The sequence below is a fragment of the Mesocricetus auratus genome, unplaced genomic scaffold (genome assembly GCF_017639785.1).
Source record: "Mesocricetus auratus isolate SY011 unplaced genomic scaffold, BCM_Maur_2.0 Super-Scaffold_100018, whole genome shotgun sequence".
Classification (NCBI taxonomy): Eukaryota; Metazoa; Chordata; class Mammalia; order Rodentia; family Cricetidae; genus Mesocricetus; species Mesocricetus auratus.
In genome coordinates this window covers 41,291,561-41,315,514 of record NW_024429199.1, presented here as the reverse complement: position 1 = coordinate 41,315,514, position 23,954 = coordinate 41,291,561, and the positions used below count along the sequence as shown (strand labels likewise).

At 39.9% G+C, this 23,954-nt stretch overlaps 1 long non-coding RNA gene across 5 annotated transcripts in view; it reads left to right on the top strand.

Annotated features, from left to right (window-relative positions):
- The first annotated feature begins 671 nt into the window (after nucleotides 1-671).
- Nucleotides 672-23,954, top strand: part of LOC121132843 — a 40,052-nt gene continuing 16,769 nt past the window's right edge. For 3 of the 5 annotated variants that reach the window (XR_005869506.1, XR_005869504.1, XR_005869503.1), the window contains exons 1-3: nucleotides 3,597-5,190; nucleotides 11,317-11,452; nucleotides 20,068-20,189. This is a non-coding gene — a long non-coding RNA (uncharacterized LOC121132843). Of the gene's footprint in view, nucleotides 3,032-3,596; nucleotides 5,191-11,316; nucleotides 11,453-19,578; nucleotides 19,670-20,067; nucleotides 20,190-23,954 lie in introns of those variants that run through there. The other 2 variants (XR_005869505.1, XR_005869507.1) reach the window with 2 other exon arrangements.

Sequence of the window (23,954 nt, the reverse complement as noted above, 5' to 3'; positions counted from 1 at the left end):
TATCCCAGATCAAAACATTTTCAGTTCAAAGGCAAGCTGAATGGTTCTTGCAAGGCATGCCTACATAGAATTATTTGGGAATTAATCTCAAAGAATTAATTTTTCTCTGTCAAAAATATGTTCAAAGAAACACTGGTGTGAAAGGCAATAGAGTTGAATTATTGCCACGGTAGTGTTCTATTTCCTTGAAATCCTGCTATTCTGGAGAGATTGTCAAAATTATCCTCTTAGGCATTCCATCTTGTGATAAATAGCACATACCCCAACCTCGGTCATACATACATAACTACCGCTGGAAGGGGGAGGATGAAATGGAGACAGAGGAAGAGGGAATTAGAGATGGCTGGTTCCTCTTATGTCAGCAAGCCTTACAGGTATGCCTTTGCAGCCTGTTTTGGTCTGCTGCCTGCTATAGCAATGTGAAAAGAAATGTAATTATATTCCGTGAATAATTGATATAAACATACAAAGGGTGAGCCACAATCACTCTTTTTTTTTCATCTCTCCCTTTCAAGGCTCTCTTTTACAGTAGCCGCATGTTGGTTCTAGGCTGAGTACCACTTGTATCAATTAAACAGTAACTAATTCAAGTACATTTGCAATCTGTGTTTGAAATGCCAGCCCATACAGTAGTTACCAATTAAGCATGAGGCAGATTAATGGATGTATTGTTCTCCTGGGCGAACTCCAGCACATTATCATTAAGTGTGTAAGCCCCAGTGAGTGAAAGACTTCCATTTTAAATGGAAAGGAAAACACATGCTTACCAAAAGGAGAGAAAAAAAAGAAAGTTGGGTGTTTTATATCATACAGAATTATTTAACAGAGAAGGTGCCGGGTAGCCTTTTGAAAGGAGAGGAAATTATGACTGTTTGGTGGTGTTCTCCATCTCTTTATTTTGTGTAAATTTGATCAATGGAGAAATACAGAGGTGCAGGATACAGGGAGAATAATAGGGAACAAACCAGCTAGACAAATGGCTCTTGTAAGTTCACAGCTCCTAAAACAGATGTTCTTTCAAGCTGGCTACAGTATACTATTATCTCCAGAAATTCCAAAGATCAAAGAGTCACCACGGAGGTTAAAAACACAGCATATTCACCCTGCACAAACTCTGGACCTCAACCTACCACTGTCCACTGAAGGCACCGTTCCAGGCAAAGTTGAGGTGTACATGGAAACCAGTGAATTGTCAGTGTGACAAAACACCTGAAGGAAATCAGCTTAAGGAACAGAGGCTTATTTTGGCTCAACAGTTGGAAGCTTTTAGTCCATGGTTCGCTGGCCTCATTACTTGTAGGCTTGTGGTCAGGCAGATGTAGAGACCGTGGGAGCATAGAGCCTGCTATGTTACATGCTAACAGCCAGGAGGCAGACACACACATTCCTGACCTATTTCCTCCAACTAGGCACCAACCCCCTTAGTTCCTACCATCTAACAGAGCACCACAGGCTGGCTACAGGTCATGTCTCTTTCAGCTGTAACAGTCCATTTTAAATTACAGGCTTATGATTTTTAAAACCGGGTGCAATTGTTGCAAATGAAACTGTTTTCATCACTCACTAAGCATTTAATGACTGTTGTAGCTTCTGTCAGAACAAGTGGAAAGAGGCTGAGTATTGAAAAGGAGGCAACTCATTTTAGTTCTGTGGCACGCCTACATTTCTATGGACAACTCATTTTAGTTCTGTGGCACGCCTTCATTTCTATGGACGACAACTCATTTTAGTTCTGTGGCACGCCTACATTTCTATGGACATCTCTGTGCCTCCTCTCCCTCTTTACCTCCACCTTCTTATGCTGCCTCATTAGACCTACAATAAATCCAATGCCTAAAGAGACGTTTAACTTTTCCTTAGTAAAGAAAAAATCAGTTTATTCTATGTGCCATTTTCCCAGTGCACGTCATGTGGTTAAACACATGGTAACCAAGTTCCCACAGAGTCTAAAATCTGTAAGACTCGCACAGCTAACTGTATGAGTTCAATATATAACACTTAAAAATGACCTACAGGGCCAACTCTTTTCTAAATGTATTTACAGGCCAAGCTTTCATTTATTCCTTTTTTTCCCCTCCCTAACATCCTCAGACATCAGACATGGTGCTGCTAGCCAGAGTCTGATCCTGCGCTGTGCTATCTGCATGTCTCACAAGGGTGCTTAAAATGGTAGTTCATGAATGTGTTCACTGCCCCTCTTTGGACTCAAAGGACTCTTGCCTTTACCCCTCTCTAGAAAATTGACATATGCCTGTTCTTTGTCCAGAGCCCTGGAGGACTCTGTTCCCTCTCCAGAGAGGAACAGAATTATGGATGGAAACAGATACCAGCAAAACCTTGAGGGAGGTTGTCAGTATGTGCGCCATCTCCTTCAACACATGGTGGCATCTCTAATTTTGCAAAGGATGTGTCTGTCTGACATGTGTATGTGTGCGCGCACGTGCACCTGTCTGATTTTACTGTGGAATATAAGACTTGCCTCTGCTATAGTTGCCTTAAATGCTAATTCAATGTAGATACTTCCCTCTTTGCCTGTCATTTCTGCTCTCTGTGCATTTAAAATGGAGCTAGTCTGCCAAGATGTTCAGAGTCTAGGTGTTCATAACTCACTCAGGCACTAGAATCGTCTTGGTATTAGCCTCTAGTCTTCTCTCTAGGTCTTGTCTCTCTAGCTTCCTCCCTTCCCCTGTTGTTGGCCCATTCGTAGAGGAAAAGAAAATGTTGAAATCAATGAGAATAAATTGCCACATGGTCTTTATTGTGGAGCCAAGGTTTCTACGGAAAAATCCTTGTAATCAGAGAAGAGGGAAGATGAGATTAAACTGATTAAACTGAGAAAGTCACAAAAGGACAACTTGAAAGATTAGCCAGCCGGTGCCAGCAAAGCGCAGCTCCGTGTGCATGCTAAGTGGAATCGTCCTCCCCACTATCAGCCCCTCCATCGGGTGACCTTCGGCTGCAGGAGCACAGAACTGCCTGGTCCAAGGAGATCCTGGAGACTGAAAAGCCAGAATGCGGGTGATTACAGCAGGTATCAATATTATTGTAATGATGCTTCGTTATCATTAGGGAACTTAATTACCTAGGGAAAGTGAGAAGGCCCAAAGAGTCGCAAGCCTGCTGTGGTCAGCATCTGGATGAGGGCAGATATTTGAGAGTGGCCTCAAATCCAGGGTCGAAGGGATCAGAGACTGGGAGGAAGACTGGAGTTCAGTAAGAGCTGCCATGGGCGTGGTAGAATGGCAGAGCAAATGGCCATGGAGGTGCAAGGAATGGGGTGTGTGCTTGTGAAATGCCCTCTGCATGACCCGCCAAGTGCCAGAAAGAAACTAATAGATAAAAATGATAAGACAAATGTATCCTCTAACTGTATGCTAAAATTACTAAATTTCCTTAAAATACTGATTAAAAGTCCATTAAAATTAGGATAATGATCTTAACCCCCCCTCTCCTGTATATTGTATATAATGAGTGTGTTTGTGTGGATGTGTTTTGTTTGTTTTGCCTGTGTGTTTGTATGGATGCGTGTGTGTGTGTGTTGTATGTTATGACTGTGTTTTTGTGAGTGTGTTTTGTTTTTATGTATGGGTTTGTGTGTGTGCATTGTGCATTTTGATTATGTTTGTAGGAGTGTATTTGTTTGGCTTTTTGCATGTGTGTGTGTGTGTGTGATGCTGGTGATGAACAGGGCCTCTGATGCTAGGCAAGCTGTTTACCACCAAGGTATACTTTCAGCCCTTAGCAATTTTTTAAATAGAAAGCTAACCTTATATTCAACCCCTCTCTTGCCTTCCATACTCAATCTCTCTCTCTTTCTCTACCTCCTCTCTGTGTTTTTCCATAGAGGTTTGCATTTCTTGGCCTGGCTGGTGTGACACTGTAACTCTGAAATTCAGAGTTCAAACAGGGCACATGTTTTCTTTTAACTCTGACCCCTAAATAGAAACTGAACATTTCAGAACACTCCAAGCCTGTGGTTGTGCTGAGCCAAATCAGAATTAGCCCCATTTACTGACCTACAAACAGACTGACCCAGCCCGACCTGCCTCTGTCCAAGTGCTGGGCAAAATCCATACTTCCAAATTTAATGAATCAAATTTCTTTGCTTTTTTTTTGGAGTAGGTACAAAGGACAAAGGCTGAAGGAAACTTCAAACTGAATGAGGGAGTCCACACAGTTACCATCCACATCTGCAGGCTTTCTTTTACAACTGACCATACCACAATGCCACAGTTGTTTCACTGGCCCACTTAAAGATAAGAGGAGAAAAAAAAGAATTCAAAAAATCTGCCACAGGAAAATGCGTTTGGAAGAGAGAATGTGAAAAAGTTAAGGTCACAGTCGGGTGTGGTGAAGTTTCTGTAAACACTTGCAGATGGATTTGGAAGTCAGTCGTGTTGCAGCAGGCCTGGCGTTTCTTATTCCTTGGCACTTTCCTTTACTCCTGGAAGCCTCAGTGTCTTGGCATATGGAAGTACACAACTATAAAGGCCTGGGAAGGTTAGCCATGATGCTCTCCTGAGAAAAAAAAGGCAGCTACATAATGTTATCTAAAATCTTAAGTCTGGCATGGTGACACACACCTATGATCTAGTATTTAGGAGGCTAAGGTAAGCATTTGAGTCCCTCACAACAGGTCCATCACAGAAAGATCCTGATTCAAAACAAACAAACATTCTCTGACTGAGAGGTGGGAAGTGAAGGGTGAACACTGTTTTATGTTGGCCCAAGAGAATACTTTAGAATTCACAGTTCAAATGTGACAGCAGATTTTCTAAGGGTATAGTTCTCTGCCGGGTTTCTGCCAATACAAGGGACACTCAGGCATCTCCATGCCTGATAGTAGAGGCTGACTTTGTCCTGGACTTCAGAGGCATAAGAAAGAGGCCCTAGTGATTATTCTTTAAACCCTCATTTCTCGATCTGAGATTAAAATAGTCCCTGTGAACTAAACATGTGTGTACAGTGGTAACACTTATCTATGGGAAATGTTACAAGATCACAGTGGATGTCTAGTACAAAACCACATTTACACATTTGTTTCTTCTATGAATGCATACCTATGAGAAACTAAAATTATCAATTTATACTTATCTATAACTGATTAGTTGTTTATTTCTAAAATTTTCCATGTGTTTTCTGACCACCTTGGACAATGGGCTGACAATACCACAGGAAGCAAAACTGCAGGTAAGAAAAACTCTTGCAAGGGAGTCATCTTTGAAACATACAATAGTTCACTATCTTAGCCTCCTTTTCTCTTTGGTGCTTAACCTGAATGTTACCATTGTAACGAAATCGGCTCTGACTTCCTGTGTCAGGATCCAGGAAAATGTACCTGTCAATGCTCTCTCATAGAGTAGGGAGAGGGTTATTAGATCATCACATGATGACATTCTCTCATAGACTGAGTAGAAGAGGGTCATTAGGTCACATAGTGACATTCTCTCATAGACTGAGTAGGAAAAGGGTGATTAGAAGACCACATTCTCTCATAGAGTAGAGGGGGGTCATTAGATTATTCACATGATGGCATTGTCTCACAGAGTAGGGGAGGGTCATTAGATCATCACATGAGATTCCAGGTACTCTTCATTTCTTCCTCAGCTGAATGGTCTCAGGAGAGTGGGAGATTAACTGAAGGGACCCCATCCATGTGGCTTTCAGGATGCTGTCACTCGTGCCCAGGTGGAATCTTTCAGACATGGAGCTATTTTGTCATCACTCACTTACCTCCCTTCACCTATTCTCCTCTAAGAAAGCTCAATGAGCTCACTCCTTTTCCAGGTTGACCTTGAGAGGAATCATTCCTCTGGTTTGCATTTGGTGCCCTATCTGGAGTAAGTAGATGTTTATTGCCATCTCTCCAGGAAAACTCAGCATTAACTTACTGATTGGAATCTAGTTTTCATCCCAGATACCAATACTTCAGCTTGCCTGTGTGTTTTATACCCTGGCTTTGGTAATTTCTCTGCTCCTCATATTCTGATTTATTTGATTCTGAACATGTCCTAGGTTTAATTTTCTGGACTATAATAAATCCTAGGGAAGTACGATCCATTGATCCATGCTTTGTGATTATTCTACTGTGCTAACCGGGTTTTGGGCCTCTGTTTTTGATGATACTACATCCAGAAAACTCATTTTCTCACATTTTTCCAACCAAGATCAGGTTTTAATACACTGGACCACAACCCACAATATTAACTACTTTTGGGTGAAGCTTAGCAATCTTTTGTCTTTTGTTCATAAGTGTAATTGTCAAGGTCCCTAAACACAATTCATTGAGTTTGAAAGTGACAGGTAACCTGAAAACTTTGACTATATGATCCCCCTTTCTTTGGGCCTGGGGCAAGGCAGTATATTGTGGTGGGAGCTCAAGGCAGATGTTCAGAGCTGAATAAAACCACACACCTCATGATTAGGAAGCCAAAATGAGAAAGAAAAAAAGTCAAGACACTGATTTCCCTTTTAGGAGGAAAATTCCCAGTGTCTGACCCCTCAAAGGCCCCACATCTCAAAGGTTCCACCTTCCGATTGTGCTTCCCAGGGTGCAAGCCTTTGACACATGAACTTCCGGGCATGTGTATCCACACTGCAGCAACAGAAATCTTGAGAGTTGATGGTTGGGCCTCTATAAGGCATGACATAGAACTGAAAGTTTCACAGTAAGCTTGCTTTTAAATTTAATTATTAATATTTTCATTTCTATTGTGTACATTTGAGATTTGCAAGATGTTATGGGACACAGGTAACTTAGAAAATTATGATCTATAGACATGGGGCACAGAGTGATGCTTTATTATATGTATCCCATGTGGAGTGAATAAGCAAGCAATTAACGTATTTATCACTCACTCATCTGAAAGACATTTAGAACGGCTGCAGAAATCACAAAGGCCTCTGCAGCTGTGTTTACTAGCAGGAAAAAAAGATGAAATTTGGGGAAGGCCACACTTTGCATGAAATAGCAAAACTGAGAAGCAGCCTCAGGTGCCGACGAAAGTGTGGCTGCTTCAACCTGCTCAGCACTTGATATGCGGCAAAGGCTGGGGACGGCAGTGAAAATGACTGAGACTTTCCTTCTGTGTCCCAACCTTATCACAACATGGGCTGGGGAAATGTCCTTTTCCTCTTGTCTGGAAGAATTTGTGAATGACTGGAGTCATCAGTCCAGCATTAAGAGTCTCTGAATGGTGGCAGTCATTTTTCAGAGAGTCCAACATTAAGGACAGAGGGTTATTTCTACACTGAAAGCTAAGCTTAATTCATTGGTTCTATTTAATCCATGAGACTGTATCATATATTATTTATGGAGACATTCTTGACACATGATTATCTTATTTTGTTTTACAATCAGGAAATGGTCTTACTAATCACATACCCCATGAACTTTTTTCTGGCTTTAGATTCATGATACTTCTACCCCAGTCTGAGAAAGGAAATCCTATTTCATTACCCCTGAAGACTATATTCAGATTCTGGGACTCTTACAGATATCACAGAGATCCCAAATGTTGCAACTATGTTGGTCAACAGAAATGTCCATGACACTAGTCATGTGGCCTTCTCCTCCTAAAATGCTAATTTACATCTTAAGACCTTCAGGTGGACATCACACCTCAGACCCTAGGTCCAGGGGAGGAAAAACAGTTTCTATCATTATAGGCATTTGACTTAACTAGTAAGGGACTGGCAAGATTGTGACACATGGCCACCATTCAAAAGTTAATTGTAATAGCATGTACAATGTTATAAACACATAAGAAATTAATCCTGTATAATGTGTTCATAATATTTTTGAAATGAAGGATAAAGTTTTACAAAAAGACAGTAAAAATCCCTAAATAAATTCTATGTTTGTTCATGGCTAGTGTTCATATCCTTAATACATCAGTTTCCTCCATAATTGTTTAAAATTTCCTGGAAAACTATCAGGAGAAGAATTTTTCAAGGAATTTGAAATGTTAATATAAAGTCTATATGCATAATTGAAGGCTAGAGTGCCCCTAAAATCACAAAGATGACAAGGCAGGAGTGGTGGCCCTACCAGGTATCAGAATGTATTATAACAGTGGGGGTGACCCAAGAAAGAGAAGCATACAAGCCGGGAGCAGCAGCAGTGCACCCCTGCAATACTAGCCCTTGGAGGGAGGTAGGAGGATCAGAGTTCCAAGGTCATCCTGAACCTGCCTCAAAACGGAGGAGGAGGAGGTATTAAAGGAAAGAAATAATCTTGAATGCAATAAAGAAACAGCTATATAGAGATATGAATACATATACATAGAAACTTCTTTTGTGGCAGAATATACTGGAAACCATAGTGGAAAGCATGAACAGTAAGGTAAGTCAAACTGGGCTAATTGGTTATTGCTGTGTAACAAGAAAACTAACAATTTGCATCACATCTTACCAAGGAACTGAAGTCAATTTCAAGTTTCTTTAAGACTTGAGTTTGAAAAGGAAAGAAAATATAGGTCAATTATCTACTTTACTCTAGAATGTGAGAGCAATAAGCCCGATGCAGAGAGAAACAAATAGGCAAATTTGACAGTGGGGAAACCAAGAGTTTTTTTTTTTTATCTGAAGATTCACAAACAAAAAGAAATTATTATGTAGATGCTGGGACACTTGCACCAAATATCACTGAGAAAATTGTACTGCAGGGAATATTTGGGTAAATTCTACAAATGACCAGAAAGACCAGCAAAGTAACCCAGAAGCTAACAAACCATGCAAGTAGGTAGCTGTGTGGCCAATGGAAGGAGAAATATGTGCTGCAAGATTTAAGCCCACTGTGATTAGGGCAGGGCATAGGGAGAAAGCAAGAAGCTGCTTCTGCTTATCAGAGTATCAGGGGTTATAAAAACTAATGTCACCAAGTGTTAGCAAAGATGCAGAGAAGCAGGACCAAACATGCAAAGAGGCACAACCAATCAAACAGAGAGGTAGGGCCAAAGTTAGAGAGAATTAAGATGAGTATCTAATGTTTGGGTACAAATGAATGTAATTACTTGGGGGATGAGAAGTTCGATATTTCTTGAAAAGTAGACCACATTTGTGGATTTATTCCATCCAGAACTCTGCCAGATAAATACCTCAAATATGCATAAAATAAGTAGACTACCAAAGTGCTCCTGGAAGGATCCTTTGTAATCACATAAAAACTTAAGCAGCCAGTAACAAAAGTATAAGTGAATCGCAGTGTTTGTGATACAACAGAACTTCCAATATTTTTCACAAAATGACACAAATTCAAAAAAATTCTCAGAGAGTTGGCTCAGTGTCTAAGAACAGCTGCTGCTCTTACACAGACTCAAGTTCAATTCCCAACACCCACATGGCAGTTTACCTGCCTGTAACTCCAGTTCAAAGGGATCTGACACCCTCTTCTGGCCTCCAAAGGTAGCAGGCACGCATGTAATGTCCAGGTATATATACATGCAGCCAAACACTCATTGACATGCAATAAAAACAAATAACCCTTAAGAAAAATACAGAAGAGATTGACTGTAACTTATATGTGGGATGTCTGTAGCATGAATAAAGAAAACCCTGAGACTGATATTGATGTAAGATATCCATGGAATGACTTTGCCCAAGAAAACACTGATCTGTCCAAGATACCCCTAGTTCCCACCCATAGTACCAGCGTAGTTACTAACTGCCTTTTTGCATTTTCAAAACATTATAGTTTTAACAACAGCTAAATATTTTTTTTTATGGAATTCTGCAAAGCAAAATGTGTTGCATTTCATTTTTAAGTTGTAAACACGGTTAAGGATAAAATGTAAATATTTTTAAACCTGAGAAAACTTGAATATCAGCAAAATAGCTCAAACTTTTATGAAGAACTGGGAGTTGTTCCCATTGTTAAGGTATTTTTTATGAGGTAAAACTCTGATTTTCTGCAACTGTAAAATGAAAGCACATCAAAGGTTTCATTTAATTCGCTTACTAGAGAGGAAGCCAGTAAGAAGGTAAGTGTAAAGAAGATCAACAGAGTAGACTCAAGCATAGGAGGTGAGAAATGGTAAAAGAAAAACTGGCCCATGGTGAAAGGACAGTAAAATGCAACATTTGGATTCATTTCTCGCATATGGGAAACATAGCAATCGTACCCCCAAGGGGAAAAACCTATTTTCACCTCTATGAACAGAGCCACTTAAATTACCATCAGCCCAAACCAACTTCAGAGCCATCTAAAGTGACTTCCGTTTCCACGGAGTTGCACAGGAGCTCAAAGTCAGTGAACGCTACACACAGATGTTGACAGTGAAGTCTGATGGCCAACACCAGGCATTCATTGAAGGCCTGCTGGAGAGTTCCCTCCCCTCTTTGAAGTAACTGAATCTAACCCACAGCCTCTTCCACTCTGTCCTTTTGTGTTGTAGAATAATATTTTTGTACACTGTGAAGATATCTCTTTGCCAAAAGACCTTCTGATTGGTTCAATAAAGAGCCTGTAGTTAGGCAGGAGGGAATAAGTGGGACTTCTTGGGAAAGAGAGGAACTAGAGAAGAATCTAGGCAAGTGAGAGATGACAGTGAGATACATACAGAATAGGGGTGAGGTAAAAGCCACATGGTAGAACATAGACAAATAGAAATAGGTTAAGGTAAGTTATGAAAGCTAGTTGGGAATAAGTCTAAGATAAAGGCTAAGTTTTCATAATTAATAAGTATTCCATGTCATTATTTGGGGGCTAGTTATACCAAAAAGAAAAGTCTGACAAATATCGAATACACATTTGTAACCTCTCTTTGCCAAATATTTCATATATCTCCAGATATACAAATGTATAAAATGGCTAAAGTCAAGCATTTATTGCTAATAAACCATACCAAGTGACTAAGACAAAAGTTATATGTATAATTTCATCATTTGTTAAAGACAGAAGCAACTTTGGTTACTACTGACAGAAATGTGATTTTTTTTGTTTTTACAGAAAGGACCAATTTTCACTGACCTTTTGATTCTGCATGATGTAGAACATTTCTTGGTGTTTTTCAAAGTCTATTGGTTGGTTCTATAGTCTTCAATGTTGAGACCACCACTCTGTTATAAATATATAATTTAAGATGGCAGAAATATATTGGGGGCTATTTCAGGAATTGAAGAAGTTGTGTCTTAGTTCCAAGTCAAATTTATCAAATGCGTTTTTATGAAAGCGAATAACACAGACAGCAATTTTTAAGTAAAATATGCAAAGGCAATATTACATGTAGTTAAAAGCATGTTATTTTGATACATACTGAGGAATACTGGGAGAAAACTATTGTCTTTGTTTTTCTATAACTATACATATCCTTATAGAAGCAGAAAACAGTATGCAGTGTGAGACCAGATGTTCCATATAGCATTGGTTGGTGCTGTGATGGTATCTGCAGAGAAATGTGTGCATGCTGTAGATTCAACCACAAGGATGCCGTGAAGCCACACTGCCCCGAAGGTAAGTGCTGACAGACACGCCCAAGAGTCGTGATGCATTTGAGTTTCAGTTAATGTTTGGTCCTTGCATGCTGAGACACCATTCGCTATTGCCAGGTTGTGCACGCTTGCATCCAGTTACAGGATGCTGCAGTGGTGGATAATGGGTGACTCACAGTTTAAAGAGCTGAGCTTTGTAGTGTAGTACTTCAGTTTATTATGGTTTCCATTTTGATGTCGTTAGGTTTAACAACAGGAATACCCAGGGAATGAAACATTGGTGCTAAGGGTTTCCAATGTATTTGAAACATGTTTTGCATATTTTCCATCTTTCTGTCTGTGCCCATGCACTATGCATATGATGTTTGCCTAACCCTCCTTTCAAAGTGCTTATTACTATTGTTTCCATTGTGCCACACTTAGAACAAGCACTGCCCTGTACTAGAGCATTTCTCTTGCTGTCTCTGCTGCTGTTAGTTGAGCCCTCTTCAAATGCCCACAGCTTCTTCTGTCTGCCGTGAAGCGGTTTTGCCTTCACACTTTCCTAGATCCCTGGGATCCTGAGATACACGGCACGCTAGTAGTAAACTTCATTTCTGTTTCTTATTTATACTTCCATGATCCAAAAGCATATAGTATTGATAATTTACAACTAGTAAATCCAGCGCTTCCAATTGTGCAGCGACATCCCATGGTCACGGTCTATAAATGGGACAACCTCACCGCCTCACAGCACATTCCTCACAGGAACAGAGCATGCTGCTGTCTGGAAAGGCATGACGACTTGTCAGGGGGAGTTTTCTAGGGCAGTGCTGGGGCCAGTGCTGCCATTACCGCTGCAGTACATGATTTTCCCATGGCAGTAAAACATTTAGGCTGAGAAATAAGAGGATTAATGGGGTAGAGGTCTCCAAATTTGAGAATTCGACTTTACTCATTTATTTATTTTTCCATAAACTAGCTTGTCTTACGAATCTAAGACCTTACGCCTTCTACAAGTATGCCATCCATCATGATAGAAAGAAATCCATTTAAACACACATTGCTTAAAGGAAACATGCACTTTAAAAATTCATAAAATTGAACTTTCAAAGCATGTATCTTATGCCATCTCCATGCTTTAAAACGTTTTCAAGCAAAAATTGCTAACATGATTTCAAAATAAAGATGAGATAAACAGAATAAGTAAACCTGTGTGTAATTAAAATCTCATTGAAATTTTGGGTTCTGTATATATGTACCACTTTTATTCAATGAAGACAAATGATTGCTCTCATTTACTTTTTAGAAACTTTTTTTCTAAAAACAATGTTCTAAATTATCATTAAAATTTTATTACCTAGCATTATTTTGCTTAGATATCATATACACACAGTAAAAATTATTGTACTGAATTAAAAGATTCTGCTTGATTAGTTTTGAGAAATGTGTGTATTTGTGTAACTTTCACACAAAGCAAAATGAGTCATGTGCCAAAATTTGTAATACAGGGGGCTGATGAGATGGCACACCAGCTAGGAATATTTGTTGTTCTTGCAGAAGACCAGAGTTTGATTCCCAGAAACCACTTAGTAGCCCACAACTATGTGTAAATCTAGTTCCAGGGGCTCTGACATCTCTTCTGGCCTCCACGATACTAGGCATACATGCAGGCAAAAACGTGTGTGTGTGTTTATGTATTTGTGTGATAAAAATAAATAAATCTTTTAAACGTCATAAGTAGGAGACTGACGAGATGTCTCAGTCTGTAAAATGCTTGTCTTGAAAATGTGAGAACCTGAGTTTGGTCCCCAGAATCCATTTATTTATTTACTTCTATATTTATATGAGGCTGTACACAATGATCCACTTGAAATCCCAGTGTTGTGGAGGTAGAGATGGGAGGATCAGTGGGACACATTGGCCAGCTAACCCCGCCTCATCCAACTGAGATACTCTTCAAACATTGAAAAGAAAATGTGGGCCACACCTACGGAACCACAACTACAGACAAGCTCATGCATATGCATTCATACATATGAACATGTGTGTGTGTGCATGCACATATATCCACATCTTAAATAAATAGGGATTTTTAAATTTTTCTTTTGCCTTATTGTCATCTCTGGAACAAAGATGAGACCTGCTCATGTTAACCCCTTAGACTTATGATTTATTCCATTATTTATATTTTAAATTTAAATTATCATATTTTCATTCTTAGAAATTTGTCTTTAAAGGTATCCAGTTGTCCTATAATCCACTACCCTTTATTCACATTTTAATCTCATTTTAAAAAATACAATAGACGTACTTGTTTCTGGGTCTGATAACCACATTGTTCTCTTGTGTTTGACTCTGAGCTCTGTTACTTTTTCTTATGGTCTCTGTTCTGTATTTTTTATTTTGCTTCATGGTTATCTTTACTGTAACAAAAATCTGAGGCTGGGTAATTTACAAAGAACAGACATATGCCTCTCACTGTTCCGAAGCAGAAGTTCTCCAGCCTTCTTGTGTTTTCACAAGACAGAAGGCAGAAGTGCAAAACTGACCTGCACTGTGTCCTGAGACAGTGAGAGTGGGCCAAGCCCTCTTGCAAGCTCATTTTGTAGTGGTTAGTCCTCCCATGAGGAACTCTGCTGTCATGACCTAAATGCCCCCCTCAGCTCTGCCTCCCAATCGTGTTGCATTGGGGATAAAGCTTCTAGCTAATGAGTTATGGAGGCAACAAAAGTATTTAAGCCACAGAAGTGCTTGAATTTCTCAACGTTTAAAGTTTGAAAAACTTTGAAATGATCTGTGTCATTGCCAGACAACTCTTTGAGAATTCCACTGGTCTACAATAATTCTTAGCTTGAAGGTTGCATTCAGATCACCTACATTCTATGGATTCAGGATACAAACTGACACAAAGACTGACTTCTCATACATTCTCAGAGTAGGTATCTTTTCCTCTCATTTTGAAGTTTGATTTACCTTATTAATCTACACTTTTGGAGCCCAAGATCGATAAGGCTTCTAAGTAGACTCATTTTGGGTGTGTCCCAGACTTGTTTGCAAGATTCTAAAAGGTGGGTACAAACATAGCTGAGTTTTATGTCCTTCAACAAATGTCTTTAGATTAAATCTGGAACTGATATCTACATAGCCTCCTGCTTTTCCAGTATCACTTTGTATAGAAGACTAGGCTCTTCAAAGAATCAACAGTACACCCATATAGAGAGTGTGTCTTACTAAGAATAACTGACACTTGAGGCTTGCTATGTCCAAGATCTGCTCAGGTATGTGGCAGACAATTGATCACTGGAAGAGCTGCCTATTTTTCTAGAAGTCAGTTTTCTCCTGTTAAAGAACTCAGCTGATTGGATGAGGCCCCCATCATTATGGCAGGTAATCTGATTAACTTCACATCTACTGACTGAAAGGATAGTCAGAAGTAAAAATTGTATCAGAGAAACATCCTAGGTCATATCTTTAAATATATGTGTATCATGGCTTGAGTTGACACGGAATTAACCATTATACTTGGCTTTAAAACTTCCTTTGTACAGAAATATTATCTTAATAGCCCAAATATGGGAGCAACCAATATTTCCGTCAATAGGGGTGAATGCATAAACAAAATATGGCATGTCCTCACCATGAACTATTATTGAGCCATTAAAACAGAATGAAAGGTACCACCACAACTGACATACAAGGACATCTGTGCAACTATGTTCATAGCAGCATTATATGTAATAGCCAGTACCTGGAAGCAACCTAGATGCCCCACAACTGAAGAGTAGATAGAGAAAATGTGGTACATTTACATAATGGAGTACTACTCAGAGGAAAAAAACAATGGGATCTTGAAATTTGCAGGCAAATGGATGGCACTAGAAGAAACCATCCTGAGTGAGTTAACCCAGTCACAAAAAGACAAACATGGTATGTACTCACTCCTATATGGATTTAGACATGGATCAGGGGAGTGTTAGCTTACAATCCCAGGGCCAGTGAGTCTGGAAAACAGGGAGGTTCCCAAGAGATATGCATTATACCCCAGAGAAGTGGAAAGAGGCAAGATATCCTGAGCAGATTGGGTGCATGAGGGGAGAGGAGAGGGAACCAGGAAAAAGAGAGGAGGATAAAAAGGAGGGTAGAAGAAGACATGGGGGAGCAGGAAGATTGAGTTGGGGTAAGAATAGAAGAGACCAGGATGAGAGATACCAAAATAGTAGGAGTCATTACAGCTTTGAGGAGAGAGCTGACACTAGTGAGATTTCCAGAGATCTACAAGGATAACACCAACTGGAAAACTAATAGTGGAGAGACTACATTAATAGCTACTACCTGATGATAAGGTTGATGATTACCTTATATGTCATCCTAGAACCTTCATCCAGTGACTGATGGAAGCAGAGACAGATACTCACAGCTAAACACTGAACTGACCCCCTGGAACCCAGTGACAGAGATGGAGGAATGATGAGCATAGGGGTCAAGACCATGCTGGTAAAACCCACAAAGACAGCTGACTGGACAAAGGGGAGCTCTTGAACCCCAGACTGATGGCTAAGAAGCCAACAGGGGACTGATCCAGACTCCATGAATGTAGTGCCAGGGAGGAGGCCTCAGAAATCTCTGGGGCCTTGGGTAGTAGATTAGTGTTCACCATGTCATACGAATGAACTTTGGGAGCCCACTCCACATGGAGGGATGCTCTCTCAGCCTGGACACATGGGGAAGGGCCTAGGTCCTGCCCTGGATGAAATGAGAGACTTTAGAGATCCCCCCAAGGAGGGCCTCACCCTCCCTGGGGAATGATGTGGGGATTGGGCTTGACATTTGAAGCATGCATGTTACTAATTTAAATTTTAAAAAGATTAAAGGTGCTAGGTTTGAAAATTCCATATTAAATACTCTATCCCACGAAAGTCTAGGTCAGGTGCATCTATAAACCACACACTCACACACACAAAACATAGGTTAGTGGTTGCATAGCTCTGGTGGCGTATATGTGGCCATGGGAGGCTAAGGGACTTCATTATGAGGTGATGGATAGTATTCCAAAGTTGACTATGTGATGTGTGAGTATATCTGTGAGTACATTGAATTCTATTCCTTAAGTGAATGAATTCTACCTTTTATGAATTAATGAATTATATCTCAGTAATGCTTTTAACAGATAACCAAAAAAACATCAAAGCCAAACCAAAGTAGCCTCATTGAATAGAAGGAGTGGAGTGTTGCTCTTTATTCTTGTTTTCTGAATTTTCCTAATCCCCTCTTCCTGCCTTCTATGCATTCTTCTAGCACATGCCTTTTCTTAAAAATATTTTTATTTGCATTCATTTCTGTGTTGTCTCAATCTTTTCATTTTTCCCTATTTCTTCCTTTTAGTTCTGAGATGCGGTTTTTATTTTCTCCTCGCTTCTATTTTTTTCTTTCTCCTAATGAGATGATAGACTATTTAAATTTAGCCTACTAGGTCAACTTTGAGATGCTAAAGGGAAACTATATGATATCTTCTATAAAATAAACAGTGTTTTTGTGTGTTTATCACTGATCTTGCTCTCATAATGCAGATGGAAGTATTTGACCTTTTAACTCTCCCCTTTCTCTGCTCTTTTAAGTCCAAATATTCACTGTTACCCTTTCATTTAATAGGGTCCAGACTTGTTATTGTTACAGTACAAGATCACCTCTCTTCTATTTCCCTCTGCTTTCATATTGCCTGTTTCCAAGAGGCTTCCTTCAAGGGGTTCTTGAATAAAGTGTTTGGGGCATCTTGACCTTAAAACTGTATTTTGTTCTTGCTCTTGAATAGTTTTCTGAATATGTAACTCCAGATCAATATATGCCATGTCTCTGCACTTTGAGGATCAAAATATACTATGCCTACTTCTCCTGCTGCTGTTGAAAAGCCCTATTTTTTGGTTGATTAAAAAAAAAACTAACTCTCAAGGGCTGAGAAGATCTTGGAGTGGAACAACACTTGCCACACCAGCCTGGGAACCCGAATTTGGTCCATGAAACCCACAGTGGAAGGAAAGAGATGTCTCTTGAAAGTTGTTTGCCACAAATGGTGTGCTTGCCCACAATCATACACACACAGACACACACCACCTAAACACTAGTAAATACAATAAACAAGTTAGTTAGTAAAAATAATTGCTTCCAATATGACTGCTATTCTTGCTAGTGTATAGGTTTACTGTAATCCATACTTGTCCATTTATTCCTGTTTATGTTGCTTGAAGTTCATTGTTTCCTAAAGTTGAGTATTCTTTTGTACATATTTTCTGAAAATTACCAGCCATCCCACCCCACCCCTAATTTTCTTTGAATTCTCTTTTCCTTTAACTGCCCATTAAATGACTGCTGGGTTTCCACCCACCACATCTCTTAAACTCCTTTATCCTGACTGCCTCTGACTCTTCTTCTTCTGGGATGATTTCCACATGTGCCCACCATAATTCCAGAAATTGTTGCATCTGTCTGAACTGCTACTAAGTCCTTTCCTTTGCAATTTACTTTTAATGATTAATTTCACATTCTAATAGTGTTTTTAATATTTCAATGAGTGGTGACAGCATCTGTACTATATATAACTGAGACTGTCTTTATTAATACTCATTCACTAATTTCTCCAGCATCATCCCTGGGAAATTTCATAGACAAAGTGACATCCATTCCTGCTGGAACTCACAACTCCTGTGACTGCCACAGAGAGGTTTCTTCTCCATCTCTTTGGCCTTTGTGTGGCACTTGGTTTATTTGCCCATGAATCACCCCCATGGGAAATGAGAGAAGTGAAAATAGAGCTGGGAAACCTCATAGGCTCCCTTAGACAGAAATCATGTGGATGACCTAGTCTGTAGAGACATCTGAGATCTGAAAGCTCACAGGGACAAGGGACAAATCAACTCATCCATGTCATTCTTCCCTCCAGTATCTTAAAAAGTATCTTTCTAGAGAACTTAGGAAGATCTATTTCCATTGCATTCACCCAGTCCCAAAGTCCTGAACACTTCCTATCATCATTGATATTCCAATTCCCTGTACCCCAGTCACAGTAGACACAAGTCCAGCAGCAAAGCAGTTCCTGAAGCCCCGTCTCATTCGGCGTCAAATGAGAGAAAAAGCAAATCCCCTCTATTCCCAATGGAGGCAGGAAGGAAAAGCATGCAGTTCCTAGACAGCAATTCACCAAGAAATTGTCTTTATGCTCCAATGCTACCTCCAAACATTCAACAGCCTTGAGCCCAAAGACAGCATAATCATCTGTGGGAATCACTGCCTTCCATAGTATGTCGCATGATGGTTTATTTATTTGTTTTGTCTCTTTGAAGAAGTTGAATCTGAACAGAAACAGTCAGGTGTTTTTATATAGCTGCATCTGAGCGATTACATTCTAGTCATAAACCTGTAATCCTAAGTATACTCTTTTGTGTATATGACTTTGTTCCTGAGATAGGGTGTCATGAAGCCCAGGCTAGGTTTTAATGTGATTTAACGATAACATCATTGGCTCCTTCCTCTACCTCTTTAATTCTGGGATAATATAGATGTCTGCCACCACTTTCAGCTATCGAACAATATATTCTATACATTTGTAGTGGTTTGACTAAGAATGATTCCCCTAGGCTCATTTGAACGCTTAGTTACCAGAGAGTGGCATTATTTGAAAGGATTAGAAGGATTGAAAGGTGTCAACTTTACTGGAGGAAGTATGTCACTGGGAATGGATTTTAAGGTTCAAAAACCCAGTCAGGCCCAATGTTCTTCTTCTGCCTGTAGACCAGGATGTAGCTATGAGCTACTGCATCAGTACCAAGTGTGCTGTCATGATCCCCAGCATGATGATAATGGACTAATCCTCTGAACATGTAAGCAAACTCCCAATAAATGTGTTCTCTTGTAACAGTTGTCTTGGTGATTTTGTCTCTTCACAGCAGTAGAACAGTGGCTAAGGCAATATTAAAATGTTTTAAGTATATTTTTTATATTGTAGATGTCATAAGCATACAAAAAGACAGTTTTAAAATAATATCAAATAAATGTAAGCAAAGGGTTTCATCTTTTCCTTCTACATGTCAGTCTAATACTACCCTTTCTACTTTGGAAACCAGAACTACAAAGGAAATGCTTTATATGTTACTAAACCTATACATTTTTCTCTAGATTTTTCAAATACTGCCACAAGCTTTGGACAGGTATCCTTCTTGGGACTGGAGAGAAGGCTAAGTCATTAAAATCACATACTGCTCTTGAGGTTGGTTCCCAGCAATCATAAGAGGTAGATCACAATTACATTTAATTCCATTTACAATGGCTCTAAGACCCTGATGTGACCTCTGCAGTTACCTATACTTATGGGCACAAACCGAGACACAGGCACACATGCATACACATAATTAGAATTAAATAAATTTTATAAAAAGAGAGCCATTATTTTAACAGGAATTACCCTTTCTCCAGTGAAACTTAATCATTCGGGTGATAGAGAAATCACTGTGGCTACCCAGCAACACACATGCATTGGTGGTTATCTACCCAGCAACACACATGCATTGGTGGTTATCTACCCAGCAACACACATGCATTGCAGGCTATCTACTGCTTCTTCAGAAGATTCTCAAAGGAATTGTTGGATGTGCTTGTTTTTCACAGAGGATTGAGACTTTAAAAATGACACAGCATTGTCTAGAAGACTCAAAGATTCTTCTCCGTGTCTGCTGCTGGCATGTTTCTGAGCTGCTTCTTACACCAGGATTTATATCATTGAAAAACAAGTAAGTGCACTCTATGTTTCTATAAGGAAACCATAGCCATGACTGCCTAAAACCAGAAGTCACCCTTGGCCAGGGATGCATGTCAGCCCATACAGAAATGTAATACAGATGCCCCAGTAGTTTTTATTTAGCTGAGTTGTGTGACTAAAGATAGAATCAGAGTTGTTAATTCACAGAGCAAGAGAGGTTATCTGTAATTGATCTGTTCTGAAACAGCCTATTTCAAGGGATGCCTCCTATTGAAAAAAACAGTTGTTGGTTTGCAGAGGAAAGGTCTGTAAAAACAGCAACCTCAAAGGTTCTTCCCTCCATTGTGTGTCTTCTCTCGTTGAAAGGTAGTAAGATCAGGTTTCCAAGTCAGTGATTGCCAAAATAGCTTCTCTTTCCTGATATCACTGAAGGCATTTAAGTTTTATGAAATTGAGTGCATAAAACCCAGTTATGCACCTCTCTGGCCTTTCCCTGTACCCTGGTTTGACTTGAAGTTAAAAGTTAGTCATATTTTAATTTAGTTTTAAAGTGAATACACACTTTTTGTCATTTGATCTGGGTGTGTTTGGTTAGTTTCTGTCACCTAAATTCCTTCCATCAGATTGGCTTGGGGGAGAGACTGAACTGTGGGATATTTTATTGATTAATGAGAAATGATTGATTAATGATCTAGGGTCAGCACACTGTGTGTTGGGCCACCCTTGGGCTGGTAGACCTTAGCTGTATGAAGAAGCAGGCTAAGCAAGTCATGGAAAACCAGCCAGTAAGCAACATCCCTTCACAGCCTCCACTTCAGTTTCTGCTTCCAATTCCTACATAGAGTTCCTGCCTGATTTCCCTTCATGATAGACTGGAACTGTAAGCTAAAAATAAACCCTTTCTTCTCCAAGTTGCATTTGGTCATGGTGTAAACCATTTGCTCTGCAGAGATTAAATAACACTTTGATAAGTGCTTATAGATTCTACCAGTGCATTTCCATATATTTAAGAAACTCAGAACCTATTTAACTCTTAAATCATAATGACCTACTCTTTTGCTGTGCAATGCTGACTAATATTAGTCAGAACTGGATGAATCATACATCAGCTTCTGGAATAGATGATCCCCCCACCCCGTTTTCAAATGATAGTTAGAGAGCAGAGGGAATTAGCTGAAATGCGGCACTTGCAACAAGGACAGAACAGGGTTCCCAGCCCCTGTTTATAATTGTTTAAAATCCTCTGCATTGTTTTTCCCTTTATTTCTCCCAAAGAAAAGAAATATGTTTTTAAAGGAATATGTCCATTAATATTGTATGGATTTTAGAGTATTCCCATGCATGGGTTTTTAACTAGGAAGGGGTAGGAGCTTTGACATTAACTGAGTTATTCTGAAGAGGAGCTAATGAATACAATTCAGTTCAGCTAGCCACCATGGGCATTTGACTTTAAAGCCATACCTTTTTGTATTGACTTCTACATTTCTCTCTCCAGAGTAATTTGTTCAAAAAGGCAAGGAAAGTCACCATTACTATTACATTGTATATGCATTGATCCCACCTAGCAAACAGCAGTCATTCCCACCTACCTCACCATGGGTAATTTGAGGCATATCCAAAGTGACTCATTGTTTGTAGTAGTTAGCTTTCATTGTCAACATGACACAGCTGAGAAGGGAATCTCAATTGAGGGATTGCCCAGATCAGATCAGAGTGGCCTGTGCGTGCGTGCGTGCGTGCGTGCGTGCGTGCGTGTGTGTGTGTGTGTGTGTGTGTGTGTGTGTGTGTAGGGGTTGGATGTTAATGATGACTTTGGAGGGCCAAGCCCACTGTGGGCAGCACCAACCCTTGAGAGTTAGCCCTGGGCACTATAAGAAAGCAAGCTAAGTCTGAGTCTGTGAGGGAGCCATGGTTTTTGCTTTAAGCTCCTTCTTTAACATCTCTCAGTGATGGACTATGACCTGGAAGTTTAAGCCCAATAAGACCTTTCCTTCCCTGAATTGCTTTTGGTCTGAATATTTTATCACAGCAACATACAGCAACCCAGACTGTCTCCTCCAGCCTAGAGGAACATGGAACAACTCTCATGGCAAATCTCAGAAAATCTCCACAGTCATCAAAGAGAGCAAGGACAAAGCAATTAAACTTAAAAGTCACAGGAAATGAATGCAAATTGAAACATTCAAAGGAATCTTAGTATAGCAAAGAAAGAAGGATTTTGATTCCTTTATCCTTTGTCAGTATCTCAGATGTTTTCTCCATTGTATTTTTTTTATATCATGAGAAAGTTATGATGACAAAGGATGTAGTAATAGAGGGGTGATGTAACTGTCGATGTACAGGGAACATTTGCAACACCTAAGCTCTTGACCCACTTCTCCACACAACTCCAAGTCAGACTTTAAGAGTGATCTCTAAAAGTGCAGACCTGCATCCTGTCCTAAAGGAGTGGATACGTTAGACAGTATATGGTTAGTGAAAACCATAGAAGATACGCAGGGGAGGGCCCAGTCCCTGCTCCAAATGACTTAACAAATTTCGATGATCCCTCATGGAAGGCCTAACCCTCCATGGGAAGTAGAGGGGGGATGGGAGGGAGAGGGGGATTGATATGTAAAATAAGATTGTTTCTAATTTAAATAAAATTTATAAAAAAAGAAAATCATAAAACAATTAAATGATGTCTTTGTATTGGTAGACTATAATCTTGGAGAAATTTATTATCTAACATGTCATCTCACAAATGTTAAAATTCTGCCTTGATCATTCAGGTCAGCTTACAAATCAGTGAATTTCCCTCTAATTCTTTGTATTTCTAAGAAGTTTAATAGAAATAAGTTGCAACTGAATTAGCTATGCAGTCTAAGTCTCATGGTAGTATTTTCAAAATGAAAAAATGCATTTAAAATAGACATGGGGGAGCAGGAAGGTTGAGTTGGGGAAGAATAGAGGAGAGCAGGATGAGAGATACCCTAATAGAGGGAGCCATTATAGGTTTGAGGAGAGATTTGGCACGAGTGAGATTTCCAGAGATTTACAAGGATGGCACCAACTGGCAAACTAAGCGATAGTGGAGAGGCTACCTTAAATGCCCTTCCACAATAATGAGATTGATGACTACCTCATATGCCATCCTAGAACCTTCATCCAATGACTGATGGAAGCAGAAACAGGCACCCACAGCTAAACACTGAACTAAATTCCCAGAACCCAGTCGCAGAGAGGGAGGAGTGATGAGCAAAGGAGTCAAGACCAGGCTGGTGAAATCTATAGAAACAGCTGACTTGAACAAGAGGAAGCTCATGGACCCCAGACTGATGGCTGAGAGGCCAGCATGGGACTGATCCAGACGCCCTGAACGTGGGTGTCAATGAGGAGACCTCGGCAATCAATGGGGCCTCAGGTAGTGGATCAGTTATTGTCTCTGGCCTACAAACGGACTTGGGGACCCCATTCCACATGGAGAGATGCTCTCTCAGCCTGGAGACATGGGAGAGGGCCTAGATCCTGCCTGGGATGATATGACAGATTTTGGAATTCCCCCGTGGAGGGCCTCACTGGAGATGGAGAGGGGGTGGGAGGGGTTGCTGGGGTCAGGGGAGGAGGGGAGGGAACTGGGATTGATATGTGAAGCAAGTTTTTCTAATTTAAGCTAAAAAAGAAAGAAGAAAAATATAGACATCTTAATGGGCCAACCCCAGTAGCTAATCGATTGATTCCCTTTGAATATTTGTTGTATGATATTTAGATTGCATTCTAAATGCTCCCAAGAAGGCCAATAAAATTTGGTTTAAAT